At 37.3% G+C, this 17,114-nt stretch overlaps 1 protein-coding gene across 3 annotated transcripts in view; it reads left to right on the top strand.

Annotated features, from left to right (window-relative positions):
• Positions 1–17,114, top strand: part of CTNNA2 (catenin alpha 2) — a 464,407-nt gene that overhangs the window by 231,623 nt on the left and 215,670 nt on the right. The window contains exon 1 of one of the 3 annotated variants that reach the window (XM_032993894.2): positions 8,464–8,494. The exons of the other annotated variants lie outside the window; for them this stretch is intronic. The gene's annotated coding sequence lies outside the window, so the exon portion shown is untranslated. Of the gene's footprint in view, positions 1–8,463; positions 8,495–17,114 lie in introns of those variants that run through there. 3 annotated transcript variants of the gene reach the window in all.

The raw sequence follows: 17,114 nt of genomic DNA, 5'->3' as shown, positions 1-17,114 counted from the left end.
TTTACATTCAGCCTTTTTATAACAGGCAGAACAAATAGGATGTCTCTCTCCTACCTTCCTGAATATGTATTTTCAGAAGTTGTGTGTCTTCAGAGCTGCTGTTACCCTTCTATAAAGCTACAATGAAGCTGAGACGGGGGTTCATATGGTGTCTTTATAGAAGGGTAGATAGTGTTTAAATTCACGCACATACTTGAAAGCCTGCAGATGGGTCGACAACAGCATGCACGTGTGCACAAATCTCAGTTCCTTCAGACTGCAGATTATAGTCAACAAAGGGTTCATAGTTGACAAATACAGACCTACTGTGCTTAATTCCCTGAAGTTTTTAAACCCTGTGTTTAGGAATTTAATTAGTAAATAAATATTTAGTTGTGATAAACAGGTTGATTAAAAGTATTCAGATTTGTTGGAAAAGACTGTTTTATTTGGCTAGACATGTTTATCAGCCAGATTTGGATCCCATGATGCTAAATGCTCTATACTGAAAGAAAATTACGTCTCCTGCCCTAAAGCAATGTCTTCATTTATATATTTCTCTAAACAGAATATTGGATCAAATTTGCCACTGTTGCATTTTTTACTTTTTAATCAAATGCTTGTTTTTATTTCACATTTATTTGTGCAGTGGAATTATTTCAATTATAGAAAGTTGTCATAATATAGCTAAGACTGTGACTTTAAGTTTCTTGCATTATGGAAGTGATTTCCTGTGTAAGCACTGAGAAATTCTTTATTAGTAGCCACCTGCAAAAGTACAGTACCTGTTGCAGGTAAGTGCATATGAAAATGCTAATCTCAGTCATAGAGCCAGATAGTCTCAGCTTTTCTCAGAACATGCTACTCGTATCCCATTTCTCTGGTTAGTGAAACTGTCAGATAAGGTAGGAAAAAGGTGAATAAATACTAAATAAAATCAGTTGATATTTCACTCCTGTTTGTCGATGTTTTGTAGAGGATTTGCGTGGTCAGATGGTTCAATTGGCTATATCATCTCCAAGGCACGGGAATGGGGACATTAGCAGGTATTAACACAGGGTCTGCCCTATGGGTTACAAGTGCAGAGTTCACTATTTGATAGTTTATTACTTTTTCAGGAGCAATATAGTCTACCTTTAGGCTGACTCAAGCTATGTTGGTTTGCATATAGCTTGATATGCATAAGCTTGCATATGTAATAGAAAATTCCACTATTTTTTTTTCCTGTCTGCTATTAAGAAAATAAAAGATAATAAATTACATGAAAAATATTTATTATATTTGACACCACTTCCTGCAGTCATCTGGAAAATATCTCCTTGTGTTCTTAGAATATACAAATTAGTACAACTGTATATACTGACTACCAGAGCATAGTTCACCCAGATTTTGGTTTCTACATACAATATAAAAGTAAGTAATAAATCTAGAGAGTATCATGCTGTGGTTATGATTTGGAGAGGGACTGATTGGTTCAGTCTGAAGGAATTGTTCTCATCTGAAATTATTTCAAGTTTTGATCCCTTCTGTCCCTATAGATTTCCTTCCAAAGGTTTTCTAAGTATACATGGAATGTATTGGTTATTTATATGCAGTTCCTATATGTTAAAATATTTGCAAATACTAAGTTGACACCTGGACTTTGGTTTTAAAATGGTGGTACTTAATTCTTTCACTGGCACGCTGTTCTGGTTTTGACACACAGTCTATAGTGGAAAGCATTAAATAGGTAAAAATGTATTCATTAATTGTATGCCATACCTAGAGTGCAGTTAATATCCTATCTTTTTTTTTCTTTTAGCAGACTAAATCAAACACAAATCAATGCCAAGCAATCATCTTGCATATTTTTCATAATTCAGTTAACATGATGCTTAGACCAACTTTCAAAGCGTGACAGTGGAGTTGAGTTCATACCACATACAGTTAGAAAAACCTGCCACAGTTCTTTCCTGTATTTGTTTTCTGTTACGCATGATCAAAAGAATGACAACCACATATGTTTGGGGCAAACTCAGGTATTTCACCCTGAAAAAGGAGCAGCTTGTAATTGTGCTATTTCAGGAGCGAGGTAGGGATGAAATTTATCTGTGTTGATCTTTATATGAATGAGGAAAATTAATGAAAATCTTGATTAGAGACCATTCTTCTTAATTTTCACCCAGTGCTGATTCAGCTGAGCTGGGGTGTTGCAGGTATAAAGTCAAGGCTCTGCCCTTTCTACGCTTCACCTGCTCTTTAGATAATTATAATTAAGCATCTCTGTGTTTCCCATATTGTCAGCAGAAAGAGTCAAGAGATAATTTTATTCACTGCTTTAGGTGCCTGTCTTAGGGTGGGAGGAATCAGGCTCTAAATATGCATTTCTCTTTCGTGTCTAATGTAGTTTATGGGCACAACTTTAGGGTGGCTCACACCAGGTAAGATAAATTTTGTGCTCCTTCCATTTCTCTGCCTTCATGTCCTGCTTTTGGTGCTCTCTTTTGTGGGAATGTCCATCCCAAATTGATATGACAGCTCCTTATTCTTATTCGCTCTTATTCACTTACAGGGGAGCATTACCAATTTGGGCAATAATTTTGCTCCATCCCTTGACAGTGTTTTTGCAAGATGAATGAAATGCCGGTTTAGGTCATTCATTCTATTTTCCTACAAAATCTGTATTTTTCTCCTACCATGATGTTTTAAAATCTGCCAGTTAAAAGTCTTCTGCCTCTTATCATGGGATTATGTTCCACCTCCAAACAGACATCACTTGGCAGAGCCTGGAAAGTTTCAGGCTTCTTTTTGAATAGGTTTCAACCAGTATTATGGTTATAGTAATAACTGGTGTTAGAGTAGTATAGTTATCTATATAGCATTCTTGAGTATGTATCTTAAGAGGCAATATAGTATTGCTCATTGAGGTTTACATTGTACTATTACCTTTAATATGGTCACAATTTTTTCTTATGAAGTGTAAGTATACCTGTGATGTTAAATCTCATGTTCCATCCTGTGCACATGGTGTTACAGTTTTATTTTGTAAATTATATCACTTAGTTATATAAAACGTGTCCAGAAGTCTTGTTTTACAAATAGTAAAACTAAAAATAGTTAAGTATTTTATTTACATCATGGATATGCAGGTTGTATTAATGTAGCTGTACAAAATAGCTGTAGCTAATATTTATGCATTAATATTTATAGATAACTGACATTTGCAATGGAAAATTGCTTGCAGATTCTCCATTATGATATAAAACTGACTTCTGTAGAATGTTTAATCAGCCTCACATATTGTCTTCTGGTCTTTTCTTCCCTACAATTTGTCTGCTTCATTATAACCCAAGCCCTTTATAATAGAGTTTTGTTTAAATTAAATATCTAACACTAAGTTACATTTTCCAGAATTCTGTGTTCCAAAAATTGCTGATGTTAGATGTGGAAAGAACCCAGTTTTGCAGGTGATCTTCCTTTAAAATTCAGTAGAACTTCTTGTCCAATACTACATGGCAATAATGTCAGAAAAGTTTTTATGAATTTACCAGTCATCCCTCTTTTCTGCCCATAAGTAAGTAAATAAATAAATACCTGAAATTAAGTCATCCATAGAATTACTTGCTAATTTGCACTCGTGTATTTTAAAAGGGGAATAAATTTTGCATAACTTGCATTATAATTCTGTCACTAACTTAAGTACCCCTATATTTTTATGCCTGCTGCCTAAGGAATAATTAAAGCATCATGCTGAGCTCACTGATGGAAAAACCAAATAGGTTTGGCATCTGAGGTAGGCATGACTGTCTGATAAACCTCCGTGTGGGTGGAGAAGCAGTACCGCTGATTTTAAGATTGCTTCCAGCACTCACATTGTCACAAATTGGGACAAATGCCAGTCTTGAAAAAGGGTTTAAACACAGCACAAACTCACTCCATCTAAAAAGCTTGAAGTTGCAGTATGTGTTATTTCATGACTTTTTTTTTTTTTTTTTTAATTGATAGAATCAGGTGCTCTGCCAAAACGTGTAAGGTTTTGGTTTCTTTTTCTGTTAGATTTGACAGGAGATTTATCAGTTTACATTGCTACTGTACTCTCAGATATCTATTATTCAGATTTCTTCTCTCAAGGAGTGGGTGTCCTTTGGCCACTGCAACAACGTGAACAGTCTCCAAGAGATACCATGATTCTAGACTGCTCCAAATTACTTAAAGGAAAATACTTTGATATAGAATCACAGAATCACAGAACGGTTTGGGTTGGAAGGGACCTTTAAAGGTCATCTAGTCCAACCCACCCTGCATTGGGCAGGGAAACTTTCCACTAGATAAGGTTGCTCAAAGGCCCGTCCAACCTGGCCTTGAACCCTTCCAGGGAGGGGGAAGCCACAGCTGAATCTACCCTCTTTTAGTTTAAAACTACTACCCCTTGTCCTATTGTAACAGGCCCTGATAAAAAGGTTGCTCCCATTTTTTCTTATAAACCCCCTTTAAGCCCTGGGAGGCCGCTCGAAGGTCTCCCCAGAGCCTTCTCTTCTCCAGGCTGAACCCCTCCAACTCTCTCAGCCCGGCCCCCCAGGGGAGCTGCTCCAGCCCCCCCAGCATCTCCGTGGCCTCCTCTGGCCCCGCTCGAGCAGCTCCGTGTCCTTCTGCTGTTGGGGGCCCCCGAGCTGGCCCCAGCACTGCAGGGGGGTCTCCCCAGCACAGAGCAGAGGTCTGATCTGCAGTCAGGACTGGCCAGAGGAAGGACCAGGGAAGGGCCATCGCAGAAGAATCCCTAACCCAAGCCACTGAACTCCAGCCGTGACCTCCCGCAGCGTTTGGAACATCCAACCACTGCGGCTCGCTCCGGCCCAGCTCCCCTGTCTTCTCCCCTCAAAATTCAACCACCTTAAACAGCAGAGAGCTTCTGTTTGTAAGCCCTGGTTGTTACACCAAGGATCGTCATACATCACAACTTCCACCTTATATATAACCTAAACCTACTCTCTTTCAGCTTAAAACCGTCCCCCCTCGTCCTACCCCCACCCCCTGACCCAGAGTCCCTCCCCCCCTCTCCTGTCCCCCCTTTAAGCCCTGGGAGGCCACTCGAAGGTCCCCCCGGAGCCTTCTCTTCTCCAGGCTGAACCCCCCCAACTCTCTCAGCCCGGCCCCCCAGGGGAGCTGCTCCAGCCCCCCCAGCATCTTCGTGGCCTCCTCTGGCCCCGCTCAAGCAGGTCAATGTCTTTCCTGTGCTGAGGACTCCAGAGCTGGATGCAGTGCTCCAGGTTGAGTTGCATATCTCCCATGCAACCCACTGGTGATTGTAGCACAACATCTCTTTTTAATAATGACCACTCTTTATTCCATTCACATATCTGGAAGTTTGGGTTTGATGTGATAAAGCACATGAAATTCTGCACCTACCTAAAACATATAGATGGTCTTTATCCATGTGCACAATGAAGTGCTTTATTAGAACTGGGCCTAAAAGGCACACCTGAATAGGAATCTCATTATTTCTGCATTCTGTAGTGATTTACAGCATTTCTTACTTGTGCTGTGCCTTGTTTTCTGTGAATTATAATAGCAGAGCTAATCAAAAACTGCAGTAAATACTGATATCAGTGACATCAGATCGGTGAAGGGCATTAATATTAATTGCAAAAAAAATATTCAGGTTAAACTATTGGAGGAAGGATAGGCATTTCAGATTACTTTATTGAGACACTAGAAATTAAAATTCAGTGCAATATTGACATCAAAGTATGTTCGCCCTTATTTGATTTGTTCAGTAATACAATCGGTAATTTTTAAGTAAAATTTTCACACTTGAAATATAATATTTAAGAATATAATAAAATTTTAAAAATGAAAAAACGGTCTCCCTCTAAACAAGCTCAGATTGTAATGCTTAAACACTCATTTATAAATCCCGTTTCAGTGAAATATTTCTACTTCTGAGTCCAGCAATTAAATATGGCATTATTTGGCATACTGACATTATTGATCAAGCTATGAGTTGCTCTCAGAATGATGTTGCCCACTGAATCTTTGTACAGGACTCAGTTTGCTGCATTTACCAGCAGAGATCCAGTTCCTACTGCGATCTGCACTTGTGCAGTAGCTCACCAGCTGAAAAATGTTTAACGTACAGCTGAAGAAACTTAGTATTAAGGCTAGGAGGAATTAGTAGGCATAGGGTAAGCTGAAAATTTATTCTATTTCAATTTGAGGAAAGGGAAAAGGTGGGTAGTTGAGGACAGGCATATGCCCTGGGTTGTCTTCAGGCTGCTAGCTGGACCATCCCTACATTTCTCTTTTCATGAGCCCGTGTTCTGGAGGGTATCTGTTGTTGAGGGGATACCCGTGGGCTATTGTAGTTTTCTGCGTATTTTATTCTGGAAGGAGGGAACATTCTGTCTAGGAGACAGGGAAGTGAAGCGAATCTCATTTAGAGAAGCTGTGCTGGTGCCTAATTTCTGTATTGTTAAAGCACAAAATTAAATTCATGGTAGCTATGCAGTTTTATATAATTACCACCATTTTTCACCAAGCAAGGGGTAAAATGAAGTGCTGTTTACATTAAAGACCATACAGTGACGATGTAGGAGCATGTGGACAAGGTTCAGGACCTCTAGAAGTACAAATATTGATGAGTTCACACCCTCTTGCCCTTAATCTTTTATTCCTGCAGTCTTTCATCCCTCAGACAGCTTTCCACTCTAAATTCATAATGTCCAGCACTGGATCTTAACCCAACTACTGCATCCCAATTTCAGTAGCTGCATCTGACGTGCTGTAAGAAAAAACAATTCTCAGATTCAAGATTCATGATCCTAGCTGACCTGACATTTGTGAGAGAATGAGATTTCACTGCTGTTTCTTCTCTGTTAAAAAATATTTCCATGTTTTCTATCATAATATCTCTATAGTTTTAATCATGTATTGTAAACATGCTCAGCAGTTCTTCCCTGGCATGTTTTGAAAGTGCAAAATATTAAATCACTAATAATCCCTAGAGGAACATATTTAATTTTGGATTATTTTTTTAATCTGGTGATAATTTGTGTTTGTAGGTAAAGGTTTCCACCTTAAAGCACTACAACTTTTATCAAAATGGTTTTGTTACTTGCACTAAGAAACTTCCTCAAAGAATTTCAGTGCCTTTGATTTGGATGCCTCTCAGCATGAGTGAAGCAGTGGCATCTGAAAAACTGATTTCTCCCCTAAAGAAAAGAGCACATGTTCACAGGTATATTCTATTGAGAACCTGAGAGTTCCATAGATAGATTATTTCTCAAATCACTGCAAGAAATAAACAGCCTTGCAAATTTAATCAAACAGGGATCAGCAACAGTATAAAGCTCTTTAAATGTTTAGAGCTACAGAAAGGGGATATGGGAGTTAAATAAAGAGGAAGAGAGGAGATGAAATTGTTACTTAACTACCAGTTTCTGAAGGGAAATATGTTTAGGGAGTGCATTTTGTCTTGTATGTATTGAAAAGGAGACAGCATTATGAGGAGATTTTTACACCTACTGGGACTTTTATGTTGTTGTAGACAGGAATAGAAGAGCAGAATTGATGCACTATGTGTAGGAAGCACATCCATTTCAAAATTTCCCTGGATTTCACAGTGTAACCTATTCTTTCCCCTTTAACATTTTAAAACTTTATTTTTGTTGGAATTCATTGCAGTACCAGTATAAAAATACATTATGCTATAATACAAACCTTGGGCTTCATCCAGGTATGATGATGTCAGTAGGAGTCTTCCTACTGACTTTGGATGAGACTTATGATCATTCTCCCAGCAATTATTTATGCCTTCTGGAAAAGAAGCATTTTTAACACAAAAGTCTAACCCATCTACAGGCTTGTTGTGGAGTTCTCAAGGTTTTTTTTAAGGCTTTCTAAGATAAGATACAACGGTACAGAAATCATTGAATCTCAGTGTATTTTTTTTTTTTTTTTTAAAGCTGACAGAAAGGAAATAATTTTCTATTATATCCATTTTTAGACATTTGAATAAATTTCCTGATTGTTAAAGATACTAAGCATTCACACTTCAGAAGAGCATTTTGTGTTAGTAAATGACGCAGGATGTTTTTCCCCCCAAAAGGGAGCACCAAAAAGAGAAGCAAATGTTCTGAAAATTAGTCACGGTAACCTATTCTGCCTGGAAACAAGATATACCTGTTTGGGTTTGGTTTTTTTTTTTTTTTTTTTTTTTTTTTTTTTATCTTGATGTCCTCCTTTTTGGCTTCCAAAGTAATGTCATTTTGAGATAACAGTTTTCTGCCTGAGGGTTTTTGTTGGGTTTTGATCTTTGTGAGAGCAAATGCAAGGGCTTTACTTCTCCGGGGATAGTGAAACTTGTAGGAGAATTCAGCAGCAGAGAGTAGCCAACAGTGGTTGGCTGTCAGTGCAAAATTTGGAGGCTCATCAGACAGACCGGGAGGAGCTACAACGACCAAGAAAGGCTCTCTTGGTTAAGGGACATGATGCAGGAGCATGGGAAGAGCTCAGGGTTGTATGGAAAGGTTTGGGATGGGTGAGTTCCATCACAGGTTGGGACGGTTGGGTGGGAAGAGATGTTATGAATGGCACAGAAAGGATTTGGGAAGAGCATGGAGTGATAGGTTTGCTGTGAAGAGCAATTTGAGATGTTGAGACATGTTTGGGGACTTACAGTAAGGAATGTGGGAGTAGAAAGAAGTTAGGATGTTTGCCACAAATTAAGAACATAGTTATATCTGCAGAGGTAAAGAGACCAAAGATCTCTAGGCTTAATGTGTTTCTGAGAGTAGCCATTAACAGCTGCTTAAGTAAACAATAAAGGAGGGCAAGTGCTGGGTGATCCTTCTCTTTCAGATTCGAGGAATTTTTGAGATAAAAGTTGCATCTAGGACATCTCGTGTAATAATTCTTGAATTTGTTTTACTGCTTTTTGTGTCCTTTTCTGTATGGCTCCAAGATATCTATGACAAATGTTTGTATGTGAAAAAGTATTTATTTTCCTCTGTCTAATCATTCAGTGCAGTTGTCCCCAAGGTCTTGTGTAATGAGAACAATGAATAATTACCTTCCATTCACCTTTTCCATTAAGTTTATAAATGCATAGCTCTACCTTTTTTTTTTTTTTTTTTTTTTTTTTTTTCTCCACAAAGCTCATTTTGAATGGAAGAATTTTTAGACCTTTATTACTCTTGTCTATATTTTCTGTTCTTTGGTTCACCTGTGACATTTCAGGCACAGGCACACCCCAAATCTCTATGGTTTCAAGATGATGGTCTTTAACCCTTTCAAAATATTTCCTTCTGTTTGTGTTCTTGATCATCCAAGAAGATTATAGCTGTGCTTTTAGAGAATAACCCAAACTGACACAAGATTTCCTTCCTGAATGATTCGCTAAAGTAAGAAATATTGTTGGAAATATACCGTTGAGGTGCTGCAAGCACTTTAATACTGAATTCCAGATGTTTTTTTTTTTTTTTAGTTTCTGAGCTCTGTGCAACATTTCACACTGTCGATTAGATTTGACTGTGCTGAATATTTTGGTATCATAAGCAGATTTCACTACCTCACCAGCTCTAGATCAATTACAGACATACAGATGAGGCAAGACCCAAAGGAGATCCCTGTGGGATTCTGCTAATAACTTCCCCTCATTGGGAAAATTGACTGTCTTTGATCTTTTAACAGGATACAAATGTATGAGGGAATTTTCCCTTCTACGGAATAGTTTCTTGTAGGGCTTCTGTTAAGGAATCAATTACAAAATCCTACTGTTATGGTACTACTGTTCAGCTGCCTTAAAAAGCTTAATTATAACTTGCTTATCTAGCCTTGCCTGGTGATGAGTTTGTATGTACTAGATGGATCTTAAAGTCTCTAACTTGATAAATATGGGGAGACAAACAGGCTAAGAACCTTATTTGTACAATTGAGTAAGAAAATTGTGATAGTAAACAGAAGAGAAATAGGACCTAAATCTGAGTAAATTTAATCAAAATTTTAAGACAACTATAAAGAAATAATTTCTTTACCCATTTTCCTAGCAATGATTATGATGATAAGAATAAGAAGACTTCTCATTTCCAGAGAACATTTACCTTGAAAATACAACCTTTTGATATAACTAAGATTTGGAGTGTGTTTATACTATATTCATTTTATAATCCAAGTCTTTTCATGGTCATTAAGACTTGAGTTTACTTTAAGACTTTACTTCCTACTTTAGTTTCATCATTTCTCTGACTCTTTTTGACTTTCTATGAGCTATTAGAGAATGCCACATAAAGATGTGTTACAGACAGTATGGTCCATCTGGGATTAAGTTCTGTTTAAGGATGTTGAAGTCTCCAGATCTGGGGTCAGTAAGATTTTTTTTCTCCAATAGAAAAATTAACAAGGATTTTTGGGACTGTCTGGTCTACTTTTTGGAACCACCTTGTTCCATGTAATCCATATGGTTAAAGGGAGCGAGGACAATGGTGATGGTTGTAAGCTGCCATGTTCTCTTCCTGCTGTCAGGTTTACTTGTAACTTTTGCACTCAGAATTGAGGCTTTAACTTAACTGTAGGGTTTTTAGAGTGTTTTATAATTCCTGAGGCAATCGTTGCAGGCTGCCTTGAGGTCCAGTTTAATTCTACATTCTGAATATCTTCTGAGAGTCCACATTATTTTTATAGTGATTTCTTAATAGTCTTCAGATAGGTAAATTACTGAGAAATTAAATTATATTAATAGTACTTCAGTGAAATTGTAGCTATAAGATCTGGCTTCTACTATCCACTCCACATCTATACCCTTCACAGCCATACTAAGTAATCATTTCTCTTGTGTCTTAATATTTTGTTTCTGTTATGTCAGTGTATTAATAAAAATGTCAGTATATGACTAAAGTACATCATTCTATTTTGTCAATGAAGAACTCCTGCCATTTAAAAAAATATAATAGAGAGTCTAGCTTATTGTTCTGACTGGGGAAAATATTCATATTTAAATACAAATCATGAAGATGCCAAAATATGAAGGGTTTATTGTACACGTTTTAAGAAAAATTTGTTCTCTGATTCTATTGTAATGTATCTATTTTACTAGTAAATTCCACTTCTGTACACAGTTATATCTCATTCCTGCTTATTTAGGTGCATGCATCTGGCAAATCCCAGTGAAAACATCCAAACTGAATGGGGTAAAATATTACAACATTGTCAGACAATCTTTAAAAAGGATGTAAATTTGAGGTTATTCAGCTTTCCCCCCACACATTCAACTGAGTTATTATGTTTATTAAAGTGCTTGTTTGCATTATTTCCAGACACAAGTCAAAACCCAATATTCTATACAGATAAAATATAATGGTTTGTTGGGAAATGGAAGAATTTTATATCATTTGTCTCTTGAGACATTATTAATATTTATTGGGTAAAAAAGCCATTTTTCTTAAAGTTGCCAACAAGTATGGGGCAGTTTAGGATAAATTTCTCTGATGCAAGGTACAGACCATGTTCTCAGCTTTATGTACCTGATAAATGTTGTTCAGATTTTGTCAATGTCATAGCAGCCATTAGCAGATCGCTTCAAAAAGTTCAGTCATTTAAAAATGAACCAAGCTTTCTTTATGGACATCCATTATGGAAAAGAAATATAACAGAGTTGTCATGAATGACTTTGATCTCGCATCAATTCCCCATCCATGTAACTGCATTGCCTTCAAGGGAGCTGTTCATAATCTATAACCATTATAGATTTTAAAGTCAAAAGGGCCATTCTGATTATGTGTAATCTGACCTTTGGCATAACATATGACATAAATTTCCACCTGCATTAGGTCTGATGATTAAGCCCATGCTTCTTTGCAAGGTGGTGAATAATGTATCTCACCTAACTTCATCTCAAAAAAATAGTCATATAGTCTCAGCTTTCTTAAGTAAGTGGAAAAAAGAGAGGCACCTTTTAAGAAAGATTCATCCCATGTGTTCAGTTACTTAAAACATAATAAATAGAGATGCTCGCCAGTACTCTTGCCTATCCCCACTGCCTGTACTCTGGTTTAGACTGGTACTTTAACTAGCTCAAATTAGTTGCTATGAACCCTTCCCATGCAGCTTTCATCTTAAGATTTCACTGAGCCTTGATCAGTTTTCCTCTGGGTTTATTATTTTCACCTAAGAATTTACTGGTATTCTGAATTTATTTAGCTCCAATAGCCAAGCACTGAATCTTGTAAATAGATCTGTCAGCCGTCACAGGTAGAGTCAGAATCTTTTCCTCCTAAAGAGAGGGGTAAAACTGAAGACAAACCTGGATCATCAGGACACATTATGCACTTCATATGAAGTCTGCAAAGTATCTAGCATGAATCTATCTATATGCAGTCTTTTGCTTTAGAGTCAATTCATCAAAATAAATATCAAAAATATTCCAACTGAATATTATAAAATGTCTCAAGGATAGCACTTGGGTTATCAGTGCCTTAATTCTACTTATAGCTGTTCAGTGGAACCATCAATTTTGTCCCTATATTGATGTATGAACGCCATTAATGTTACCCGGCCTCCCTCCAGAGTTTAATTACCAAGTGTCATTAAAACAAATCCAAGAAAATGGTTACAAAGTTACTGTTTTCTCTGTTCTTTAGGGATTACATTTTGGTGTAGAATTGTTGGTGTGTTTGTTTGTTTTTTTTTTTTTTCCCAAAATCAAGTTTCATTGATGTTAATCGGAACAGGACTACAATTTTTGCAGCAAGCAGTCCATAAGTGCAGTTGTCCTACATAAGAGATAAGCTGAAAATATGTTCAGAGCAGATATTATAACTAGGTATAAAACTAGTAAATTTTTCTTTGTTACCATTTTCTGCTGGTATAATAATCGATCCTTCTATATCAAGGCATGTTAATCAATTAATCTGAGAGAGTATTTTTAAATTAACATGCTTTTTGGTTTTTGGTTTTGTTTTGTTTTTTTTTTTTTTTCCTCCTACTGTATCTTGATGTTAAATTTTGTGTAATGCATGGCATTTACTCCTACTGGCCTCAACCATATAAATTTAGACATCTTCCTATGATAATGGCTAACTCCCAGCCTGGTTAATGGAAAGGACATTCACATTTGGGACTGTTCTTTCCAGTTATTATCTTCAATAGTTCTGATAAGGTATAATGAAACCGCTGAAGGTGCCTATGAGGAAAAAAAGGTGTGAACCACATAAACCCAGTATTTTTGAGATCTCCCCAATTTCCAATCTTTCTGCAGAAGCAGCCCTGGGCTAGGCAACCCCTCGTGTTCCTTTACCCGCCGATATTTCAGAGTGTAGGCTCTAGATGCTGAAGGGAGCTACCTGACCTGGTAGCCCAGACACCCATCAATTCCTGGGGAGTTTGCAGGGCAGTGAAGGGATAAGAAAGTTTACAAGACCAGACAGAACAGAAATTTCCTTAATATGTAGGATTTCACTGTGTCTGTGGTTCATCAGATTATTATCGAAACAAAAAAAAACCCTTAGCAAGGAACAGTCTGGCAGTATTATTAGGAGAGCTGTTAAAATACAGGCCTGGATGGAAAGAAATACAGAAGTGCTACAACTTGTTTATTTCACTGATTATATTGTACAAATGTTTTTATTTATTAACTGGGAATGAAATTCTGCTGTTAACTGAGTGAATACAATTTCTGTGACTGCAAGAGTTTTGTGTGGAGGGCAAATTAAACTGTAGATAGTTTTTATTATTTGCATCATTAGCAGTCAAGAGAAAGCTTTCCTTTTCCAAATGTTGCCAAAAATGATACTATTGCTTGTTTTAAATTAGAAAAATTAGTAACATAACGAGGAAGAAGGCTCCTGATATGTTTCTGAAAGGCATTAGAGTCCAATCCCATCACCTATGGAATGAGAATTACAGAATAGTTTTTGAGTTATGATATGTTTCTATGAGGGAACTCCATAAACTGCCTGACTAACAGATATCAGCCCTGGAAAGTCCAACAGAATCCTTATGTGGTATAGTTTAATCGGGTACCTGAATACATTAGAGGATTTTCTAGTTTCTGTTTTGTTCCCCAGTGTAAATGCTAGAATTGGGAAAGCAAGTCTAAGCCAAAACGTTTAAAAATGTGCCTGGCGGTAGGCAATTTATCATACATTTAGGCCTTTTCAGTGCTACCACCAGACATCTGTAAGTCTGTTCTTTGCTCTTGTATCCCTTTCGACGGCACAGCGTGGCCACCGCTTCGCTGTGTATGTAGAGCCGCAGGCTCTGGCCGCAGCAGCCGGGGCTTCAGCCACCTTTCAGCCCTCCCGCCCAGTCCTGCTGTATCCTTTGAACCACCTCGATTCAGCCAGCATGAGTTTATCTTATTAAGGCCAGGCAAGTAGCTCTGACCTTATTACTCTATATTCACTCCGTATAATATCCTTGTTAAATACATAGAGAGTGACGGATCTCTCAAGGGACTGGATCACAGCTTTATTAAAGTCCTTCGGTGTCATCCATCAGTTTGCGTCAGCGCCGTGTTTTGCAATCAGAGTGTCTTGCTAAGAACAGTTTGTATCGTGCAGTATTGGTAAAGGAACAAAGTCTTTTGTGAAGGTAGAAAGAGAACAGGGTGTCTTCAGGTGTTCAGTGTTTTTTGAAACTGTTTAATGTACCAGTGGTTTAATATGCTGCTTTATGTGTGTTCACAGACCACACTGAGGCAACACTGCCTACAGGTCAGTTGTTAATTGGAGTTTCAAAGAGTTCAGATAATACATGTTTTCTGGAAGCAGGTATACTGGAAATAACGTATTTTATTCAGGAGACGTAGGTGACACTTCAGAGTCACATGAATATGATTCTGCTGGTCTCCATCAGAGGGAGATGGTAACCTGCTCTGAGAGGGCAATAATGCAGGGTAAAGAAAACCACAAGAAAAACTTCATTTATTTGTTTAAACTTTAATAAGAAATGTCTGTATACTCAAAAAGCCAGCCCCAGCTGCTTCATATGTTTTAATGAAGAATTACATTTAATCAGCATTGCCTCTGTCTTCAAATCTAAGAGGTCGCACATAAGGCTTTCAATTCTTCTCTAGGAGATGTTAGTGGTTTTCACAGTAAATAGGAAGGGACTCCTAATGACACCAGTTAAGAGATGTGAAGGCCTTGTTCCGCTCTTTATGGTCTGATAGGTCAGTTAAAATGAGACAACAAAACATATGGCACAGGAGGGAACAATTTGGGCTCTTTGCGGAAAGATGAATGTCCGTGACTTAACAAGCAGAAGGAAGAATTAACTTGCACAGCCCACCCAATTACAGTCTCTCTCTCCCAAGAAAATGTAATAATTTAGAAAATTTGCAAATGTTGCTGTGTATTTATGTACAGAGATAAAACAGGCATTTTCATGTGAGTGAGAGTGTGGAGGTCTGGAATCTCTTTGTGTAATTTGTAACCTTTCCTGGACCAAATCTGCCATTATCTAGCTATTATTATACAGACTAACCCCATAAGTAATGACTGAACTATTTATATGACTGAAACTGGTAGGACTTTGTGAAGGATAGTTACAATGCTGACAGAGTGGTCCCTTTAGTGCAAAATTTTGCAATTTTGCCTCTGCTATTGGATAAAGAAAGTGTTCATAAGAAATCAGAAGGTCCATTAGATTCCCCCTGTAATTACAAACCTGGGGTTCAACCTCTTAAAGACACACATTTTTTAATTACAAAAAGAACTATTACTCTTTTTTTCTCTTTTTGACAGCCTGTTGCTCTAGGTATCTGCTCCAATCTCACCCTTATCAATGAAAGACTTGGGTTCAAAAGGAAGGGAGCATAAATAATTCTTATACCTTGATAATTACATTGCTAGACAATGTACAGTGTGTCTGGAATATCAACCACAAGCAGGTCTTCACCATGTAAGATTAATATCTCATCCTGATATAATATTCTGTTCTGCTAAAGCTCTATCCATGTTAGAAAAACCCATCACCCAGTTTGTGGCCTCAGTGTGGCTTGTTAAAATATCATAAGATCTGGTTCACATGAGGGTTTGTGGAAACATTTCTTTATTAAGACTATTTTTCAAGTTGTACTTTCTCTTCCATTTTACAACCAATCCATAGTATTTACTGCTAGAAATGATTTTTCTGGATTATAACTTCATATCAAAAATACATGGTCTCAATCATGAGTATGATGTGAATCCTTATGAACCTGAAGGACCAACCTGCAAACAGAATAAATCTTTCCTTCTACTTTCATCTGGGAGCATTAGACTTATATCGTAATTTGAATTCTTACCGGTTTGCTCGAATTTGTTACGGATTCCTGTGTGCTCTTGCAGTCTCTTTGGAGACTGTCTGCAGTCTTCACACCTCAAATTTCCAAATATCTCTTGAAGATCAGAGGGAAGCACTTGTATTTTGTGGGTTTTGCTTGGGAAATGGCAAAATATTTAGTAAGTTGGGATGTTTCCGGTTAATGCTAATAGTGAATTAATTGAGTGGGAGAGGGGAGAATGGTACAAGACCAGTGGTTAGTTAAAATGGGGGTTCCCCATCCCAAGGGGTTTGTGCAGGACTATTGTGAGAAAAAATGTGGCTTTTAGGACTGTCTTGGCTGTTCTTACTGAAATCACAGGTTACTGTTATTTTGTTTAAAGGTGAGTGCTTTCAACAGCCAAATTACTGCATCTTTTGTAAAACGCTACTTATATGGAAATAATACAAATAAATGTCAGTGGGATGTAAGGGGGAAAAGTTTTTTGTTATACTGGAAATTTAAGCTGATGCAGATGCTTAGGTATCCGTAGACTATGTATAGTTTTTCTCTAAGTGACTATTGAGAGAAGCCATTTGAAAACTCATTTGTGGATTTAGCATATAAAATTTGACATATAAATGCGTGGTGTGACACTTCATTATTTGTTCCACACCCCAGTATTTTACAGGCATTCTTAACACAAAACCTGAAAGAAATGAAGATGTTGCTAGAAAGAGGTAAAGAGAAACTATAAGAATGAAGATACAATAGAAACCCATATAAGAAGTGACCCAGACAGCACCATCTTTGTTAATAATAAAGGAAGCATTTGCTAAGTACGATTCCCAAAAGTCACCTTGAAGTTGAAAACTTTGGAAAAGTTTCCAGTTTGACTCTTTTATGAAACGTCAGAACA

This window comes from Tyto alba, unplaced genomic scaffold (genome assembly GCF_018691265.1).
Source record: "Tyto alba isolate M040663 unplaced genomic scaffold, T.alba_DEE_v4.0 Super-Scaffold_6, whole genome shotgun sequence".
NCBI classification, from domain to species: domain Eukaryota; kingdom Metazoa; phylum Chordata; class Aves; order Strigiformes; family Tytonidae; genus Tyto; species Tyto alba.
This window is presented reverse-complemented; position numbering and strand designations above follow the sequence as displayed.